The sequence below is a fragment of the Cupressus sempervirens genome, chromosome 5 (assembly GCF_028749045.1).
Source record: "Cupressus sempervirens isolate cs-2001-9-10 chromosome 5, ASM2874904v1, whole genome shotgun sequence".
Classification (NCBI taxonomy): domain Eukaryota; kingdom Viridiplantae; phylum Streptophyta; class Pinopsida; order Cupressales; family Cupressaceae; genus Cupressus; species Cupressus sempervirens.
Window position 1 is genome coordinate 225,147,162 of NC_143122.1, and position 9,001 is coordinate 225,156,162.

The 9,001-nt window shown below is 31.7% G+C and overlaps 1 pseudogene; it reads right to left on the bottom strand.

The window, feature by feature from the left end:
* Window positions 1–6,080: 6,080 nt before the first annotated feature.
* Window positions 6,081–8,705, bottom strand: LOC149555246 (endoglucanase 16-like; annotated as a pseudogene).
* Between the last annotated feature and the right edge of the window lie 296 nt (window positions 8,706–9,001).

Genomic DNA, 9,001 nt, shown 5'->3' on the forward strand with positions numbered 1-9,001 from the left:
ATACTTGAGGAGAGGATGCCCTACTTAAAGATCAAGAGGTTTCATTTTTTGTTTTTTGTTAGAAGGAGTTGGTTTAAGCACAAGACCTACTACTTTTAGAAATTAGAACTCTATTTTGATAGTTGAATGGACCTTATCCATCATAGTTTGAGTTTTTCATGAGATAGTTAAGATTTAAATCTAGGATTTTTTGTTATTGCTAGAGTGCTCTATCGACTAAGCTATTGGCTTGTTAAGAACAATACATCTTTATTTCAGCTATTAGTTATTTTATATATCATCTTAAGCCAATCTACAAAATTCCTGGGCTCCTATCTTAGCCAGGCCTAGATGTGGTTTATTTTTGATACCTACCTTAAGCTACTATAGAATACTTGGGACTCATAGTTTAGCACATCTCTAATACCATTAAATTTTCATGGACTAGTTAAAGATCAAAACCTATAACTTTTATTGTTGCTGAAGTGATCAAAGGAACTATTGACCCCTATAGTACTAGACATATGGATATCATATAGTCTCTGGATATTAACAATAATTTTAGTTTCATTTTCTTACTAAATGCATATCTTGTCTTCTTTCTTTTGTTAGTTTCATACATTTTTTGTTTTCATTTGATGATAATGTACTTTATGTTACATTTGCATATGATTGTTGGATTACCTAAAAATCCCATAAAGCATTAGGATATATATTTTCTTATGATGCTATGTTTAGTTATAGGTCTTTTTAAATCTTTCTCTTTACCTTGGATGGAACTAATTAACATAGGTAGTCATAGTATTGCTTTAAAATACTATATTGTAAGTATCATATAGCTCTCTGATTATAGTACAATAATGTAATCAAATATAAGACTTAAAACTATAGTACTAATACCCCTTTTGGTCATATGCATGGAAACTTGTGGCTTCCTTTTCCACCAATTCAACACATTTGTAGTTTTCTTGTGATGAATAAGCCTTTCTAGTCATTTGGGGAACTCTATTTCCTATACTAAATATTAAGAATTAGAGTATTGATTTATGGTCTAGTGTTTTTAATTTTTTATAAGATTGAAGGAATAGCATGGTCCTCTATAATATTTAGTGTGTTAGATTAACACTTTTATTGGTGTTATATTAATGACATACCCTCTAAGAAATTAGATCCTATAATTGTATGTATATCAATTGAAACTCTTGCGAATCTAATCATATCCCTTATTCCATATGATCCATAATTTTTAATAGACAAATGTACGACAAATAAAATGTGGAGCTCCTCAACCCTTAGAATTTAGGAAGCCACAACATTTTTAAAATATGAATGTTTTATATACTTGGATACTACTACAAATATTAAGAATATTTCCCAATTAATCTTTTTCTAATGAAAGACACTTTTTAATAAAAGACTTCCACTCATTATACAAATCACTATCATGTATCAATTGAAAAGTTATTATAATGCATTATTTTCTACTTGTTTTGAATTATTTTATTCTTTATGAATTTATTAGTTCATTAATCTAATTCACATGTTTGGAATGTATCACACCAAATGATCAATGTAACAAAACTCATAGTTAAGAACATATAGATATTCATAGAAAATCGTAACAAACTCAACATTTGTTACCATTGCTGGAGGATTACACTAAAAATGAAGTCAATAAAGGAAATTGAACCAAAATAGTGTCTAAAACATAATAGAGTGGAAGCCATCTCCCCTCAAATTAGTTTCAAAAAGAATTATGTTGGAAAGCAAGTGTGAATACATGTCTGGTTACTATTGCAGGTCATATGGGTTCATGAGAATTTGGAAAAAGCATTCCAGCATCATTATTTTTAGCTTATTTTTCAAGTTGAGATTTAATGACTATTGATTTATTTTGTGGATTTTTATTTTATCAAATATACATCAATTAAATATATTCTATCTCATTGTTAGTGTTTGAGTTGTTGTTGTAGTGTACTTTTTATTTTGCACATTTCTATATGTAGTGCATTTATTATAAAAGCTTAAGATTTTTAATAACCTAAACTATTCCTGAGTCAACTATTGATGTTGGTGTTGGAGCTTTGGTAATGGAAAATTATGATACCCCAAACAAGGAGCATCACAAGTTTGTGCTAAATTTTTTTCATGAGGTACAACTACGAGTGATGTAGTGCAAGGTAGGAGAATCCCCAAAGGAGATGTCCTAGCCCCTAGAAAATAACCACACAGTGGAAAAAAAATAGTGCAAGTTCTGATACCAATTACAATAATTTATTCATAAAATAATTATTTACATGCAATGTGCTTGACTGTAAGGCCTTCCAAGTTTTTTCCAAATACAATAGCAATTAAAAAAATAGTTCTACAAGATCCAACCCAAACCCTAGCTAGTCTAGATCCACACTTTGGTAGAAACCTCCAAGGAAGATCTAAGCTTATTCTCGCAAGCCCACCAAGAAATCTCCTTGTTTCCCAAGCCTCAACTACTATCTCTTCTCAAAGTTTTCTCCTCTACTTCATCATCTTCTCTAAATTGGATGATTCTTACTTAAGACTCTACACGACCCCCTACTTATACCCAACTAAGCCATAGGCTGGCCTAGTATGTTACAAATTAAATAAATGCTTGCATTCAATGCATATTTAAAGCACATTTCATCTTAAAACATAAATTATATACATACAACAAAAATAAATGCCAAGGTTGGCTCACACTAGAAATTGAACACAAATAACTTAGGCAAAGTTAGAACCAAGACACTATCGAGCATTAGAAAACCACTTATGAGTATTAGCAACTATCAAGTTCACTCGACACACAAAGGAACACTCGGTTAACACTAGAACTTAGTTAACACTATAAATACATACAAAAAAAAAAAATGACAAGGTTGGCTCACACTAGAAACTGAACACAAAGGAACACTCAGTTAACACTAGAACTTAGTTAACACTATAGACTTAGTTAACATTGCTTGGTTAACATAGAAACTTGGTTAACACTTCTTGCTTAACACTAAAACTTGGTTAACACTACTTGGCTAACACTTCTTGGTTAACACTAAAACTTGATTAACTTTGGAACTTAGTTAACACTGCTTGGTTAACACTGAAACTTGGTTGACACTAGAACTCAATTAACACTGCTTGGTTAACAAAAAAATGAGCAGGATTACAAGACAACCTAGGATGCTCCTGCATCAACTAGTAACCTTGATGTTGTGCTGCATGGTCAAGATTTTGAGTATTCTTGTGAGTGGCTTAAAAAATACATCTTAATAGATTATTTTGTGGGGAGGCTTACAACTAAAATTATGTTGTATGATTGGTTCAACAATGATTTGGTCCCTTCAGGAGTCTAGCTAGATTGCATTCAAAACCTCACTAAGGTTTTCTTTCTATTTATGTTTTGCAACATTGATCACGTTGAGGGTGCCCTCAAACATGGGCCCTAGTTTGTTTAGCTTTCCTTTTCTCTATTTTAGCCATGGTTGTGAGACTTTACCATCTCTAATGAAGAAAATATCAACATTCTAGTCAAGTTAGGGTTTCTTGGCTTGTCATTGCCTTGTTGGCCATTTTTGCAAGCCATTACTCAAACCATAGGCAAAGTGGTTTGCAATCAACCTTGATCATTTTTGTGTGCTTTAAATGCATTGAACTTCACCCTTTGCTAGTTTTGGACAGTCTAAGGAGGTCAAGGATCACTAAGAGTGGGCTTGAAGGTACATATCAAAACTTCTCCCTTGAATATGCATCTCTATAGGTGTTTGATTGTCTGAGTTGGCATTTCAAATATTAAATGTTGGTTATTGAAAGGCTTGTTATTTTCTATAGTCCATTTATTTTTAGGAACACTTCATTTAATATGTGGCCTCAATTTCATATAAACATTTTTATTGTAATCTCTAGTAATTGTTATGACTAGGGATTGAATGTAGTTTTCTAACTTACTAAGTTCTTGATTAATCATAACATGTTGTAAATTACAAATGAAAAAAATTCTATCATCAAATTTCCTTTCAATTATATATCAATATGTGAATATGTCAATATTTTTTCCCTTGTCATCTAAAATTGTATTTTCTAATAATAAAAAAATGACATAATTTTAGAAATAGCTATAGTTCAATAGATAATATTTTTTGATGTTCTGATTTCTTTAACTATGAGTTTTGACATCCAAAAGAATTGCATATGTTTATGTTACAAATAGAAATGATGAAAAATAGCTACAACATGAATACTAATTTAGAAACATCACACCCTTGGATATCACTATTAATCAAATATAAAATAAAAGATCTCCATATTATGAGCAATCAACTTCCCCAAAATGAAATTCTACATCCTAAATGTGAAGACCCAACGTTCAGCCTCTCTCCAATCACCAAAAGAAAATGCTAGGATTGTCTATAAATTTACAATGAATATGGGCTATAGATCCCATATGAGTAAAATGAAACTCCCATTTCTCTTGATCCTTGAAAAAGTGCTACTTGTAGTCTCTCTTCTATCCTATTTATTGGATACATATCTTTCTATACCATTCACCCCTCCTTCCATTTCTTCTCTCATTTTTTATTTAAATTTTAATCTACATTCATGCCTTCTAACTCTCTCTACTTATTGTTTAACTCTCTCACTACATTTCCAATATCGTTCATTTCTAGCTTTTGATAGCAACTATGACACATTGTGTCTCTTGTTTGAATCATTAATATATTGAGTTATTACAAATTATATTTGAAAATAAAATTATAAAAACTAAGTTTTCATAACTCATATGAGAGGCAATGTACAATCTACCTAGTCGATTTGGTTGATATAAAATAGTGAAGACATAAGAAGTGACAGTTCATTCTTTTTAGAGCACAATAGTTTTATAATTAGTTGATGACACCAATTATTGTTGATGAACATGATTTAAGAAAAACCTTATAGATACATAAGCTATCACTACTCCTATTTTAATTGTTGAACACCTCTTCGTACAATATAAATTTCATATTAAAATTTATAACATTTAAAAAAAAATACTAGTATAAATACATTAAACACACACACACACACACACACACACACACACACACACACACACACACACACAATATCTAAATATCTCAAATTGAAATTATTTTATTTTGGTAATTTTATAATTAGCTAATGGTCATGATTATTTTTGTTTTATAAAATTTAATGAGAAATTTGTATGCAAATAAACTCCCCCCACCTTTAATATAACAATATAATACCTTTTAACAAAAAAAGCTTTGATATTATCACTTTCTACTATGGAGAAAAAGAAGAAGTAATATTCAGTTCTAATTCTACTAAATAAGTTTAACTAGCTTATATATATATATATATATATATATATATATATATATATATATATATATATATATATATATATATATATATATATATATATATATATATATATATATATATATATATAAGTTGAGAGATATCTTTCTCGAGGCGTCTATTTTTATAATCTTATAATTTTCATCATCGCACATTTATGTGAGTCTAGGAGGTGTGAGGAAATGATTCGAGACTCTTGATCTACCTCATTTTTACTTCCATTTTCTCTCTATAATTTTCATGATTTTAATTATAATTATATTTAGTCTATTTCTTTTTTTTTTTCTAACATGTAAATGAACATCAATTTTTTTCAAAATGGAAAATGTTTACATTGAAGATTGTTGCCATTGTAGAAAGCCTCTTGGCTTAATAAAATGAGAAAAGTTTAATGCAAAACTATGCTCTTTCAATTTAGTTTACTCAACCTATAAAACATATAATAGATTTTTAAAACTTGTTCTTTTATATTTATTTTACCAAATGATTATTTGTTGGAGTAAATATATTTATATATGATTTCAACTTTAAAACCTTGTTTACCTCTAAAATCATCAACAAAAAATGATAATCATAATCTTATTAATATAATAATGAAAATGTTTCTTCTAGGGGCCTTTTCTTATCTACCATTCAATAATTGTAAATACTCTTGGTATAGCACAATCTGTAATTCTAATGATTGATGAAAATATTTTCCATAATTCTTTCGATGTCTTTACCTCAATTCAACATTGTTGGTTAGTTTTGCATGTCATTGTGTACAATTTTGCAAAAATTCCAACAAGAGGAGAATTTATGTATGTTGCTGGTTCAAGCATGCTAGAGTGGTCCCTAAGGTCTATGAACTGGTCATATTTATCTGGTCCTCCCACTATAGCCCCAAATAATGTGTTTGGATTGGAAAAGTCCTTGGAAAACCAATTCATGAAACCTTCAACACATTTGATCTTTGTTGGCTGTTGATGAATGGAAACTATAGATGCTCCCCTGTGATGTGGTTGCTTTGGATATTTGAAACCATATCCTACCATATACGACATGCCCAAAGGGTTCTTTCCTAATAAATAATCAATCTGCAAAAGCAAAAGGAATGATTAGATTCCATTTTGTTGTATGTCCTATAATATAAATACATTAATATTAGTGCTTACTTTTAGCTTTACAAATCCCATAACATCGTTGGCTTTAAAGAAAGTGTTGCCGCATGATAATGTTTGCTTCTTAGCTGATAGTAAATCACTATATCTTGCCAACAAAAATGCAGCACTGGTAACATACTGAGTGTTGGCACCATCTCTAACATACAACAAACCTCCTGCAACAAAAGGATCATAGAGAATTTTGATAGGTGTAATTGGAAAAGGAGAATTATAGATATGTGAGTGAGAGTTTTGATGGTTGCCAATAGAAAATGAATATTTTTTATTGTTAATGGTGAATGAATAGAGAGGTAACCCTAACCTGGAGTGCTTTTAACAGAACGAGATGGACTTCCCGGAAGCAGTGAGCATACAAAGCTTTCTGCATGACTTCTGTACGCTGAGAATTGAGCTTCCCCTTGAAAATATAGCTGATTGGTGAAGTACAAGTTAGTTTTAAGCTAGAGTATTTTTATATTATATTTTATTTGAAATAATGCACCAATCAATCTATGCTTACGTCTGTTAGGAGTACTTGAATTCCAGCATATTTGAGCTCCCAGCTGAATTCGTTAATATATGCTCTAAGATCATCGCACTGTTTAACGTAATTTGAGTAAAATGGAGATTTGGTAGCTTTGTATAGCAATGATGCAGCCCAGAGAAGCTCATCCTGAAATTAGGCTCTACAAGTTAAAACTGCAACAACTTATTATAAATAGATATCTTTAAAAGAAAACCAAGTCCACTTACATAATAGCCAGGATAAGAACAATAAAAGGGGCACTCTCCTTTGTAGGTGCCCTTGTATCGATCAGCAAAATTGAAGAGCTAAAGAGAAACACAAAATGTCGTTTAGAAAGAAGATGGATGGATAACACTTTTTAAAAATGGATTGATAAAACTTGTTTGTTTTAGAGTCTTTATTTTAGTTAAGCCTCCAAACATACCGATTGAGAACGTTGGAGGAGAAGGTATGAGTATGGAGGGTCTACGAATCTGAAAACAATGGAGGAGGCGGCCAAGGCTGCCGCCGTTTCTGCTACAATTTTTGAACCAGGGGTGTCTTTGTCTATCTTGAAAAGAGTTCGAGGAGTGTCCATATCTTCTGGACGCTCCCAACAATTATGGTCTGCCTCAGGATAACCCACCTGTTTTATGCATCAACATCAATATCAAACTCATTATTTTTTCATAACTTTGTATAAATGTATCAACATCAACATCGATCTTGTTAGTTTTTGAGAAGTTTGTATGAATGCTTTGTTATCAACATAATAAATTATGCATCAAAATCAACATCAATTTTGTTAGTTTTGTAGATTTTCTCAACACACCAAAAGCATGTATTGGAGTGGAGAGGGATCTCATTGGGCATATAGTCTCTGCGCCACCACCTCTCCCATGCGGAAGGGCCAAATACAACCAGTGTCATATAGGATTTGCACTCACTACATACTATGTTGATACCATGTATATTTTACTATCACACCAAAAACATATACTGATGATAGAGAGGGATCTCATAAAAAATATAGCAACAAATTTTTCATAATTTTGTATGAATGAATCATCAACATCAACATAATATATTATGTATCAACATCAACATCAAACTCGTTTGTTTTTCACAACTCGCTATGAATACAATGTGCATAGAATATTAGGTTGGATTGTTGTACCTGAATCCATAACTGATCTGGAGTTGCACTAGCCTTCAGAAAGTAGTCAGTGCCCCATCTGATAGCGTCCCTTGCATTCTGAATCTCTCCCGCAGCTTTCAAGTCTTCTTCATAATCAATTGTACCCCAAGCGAGTGTGGTGATGGTGAATGCCATGGGAAGCCCATATTTCACATTATCGCCTGCATCGTAGTAACCCCCAACTAAATCAACCTGCAGTTGAGTTCCATGTACAATATTATTTATGGAGTCAATGAAGTTTAGTTATATTATGGTTGGACACTTCTATTTCTATTTTGAATCGATTTGTGTTTCTACTTACGTTTTGCAAGAGCCCATCTGTGAGGCCAGAATCTCCTCTCCACTTTACTCGCTGAGATTGTGGGAGTTTACTAGATCGTTAGGCCTCTAGAAAGAGGATAGACTTTGATAGAGCATCTTTGTAGTTGAATTCTCCATGAACAAACTGCCACTCACCACAAGATAAGAACAAGACCAATGTCAAAAGTGCTTCCATTGCCATGGTCATATCTACTGTTGTTGGTTTCGCTGCTTTCTTTGATATCCAAGATTTATAGTATGAGACACCATATAAGTAAACCAATTTATGCCTTATATCAATCTCCTTGCCTTTGGTGTTATCTAACGAGAATTGTAACATTCTACGCCTCGTTTTATTTTGTAGTTGTTCACAAGAATTATAACATTTTACCGTTTCATCATATGTTCATGAGGACACCTTAGAAAAGGCCGAAATTCCTTGCTGTATTGTACTTTTTGGCCGTTCTTTTATACGTTAATTACCCTCAACTTGTTGCAGTCGTG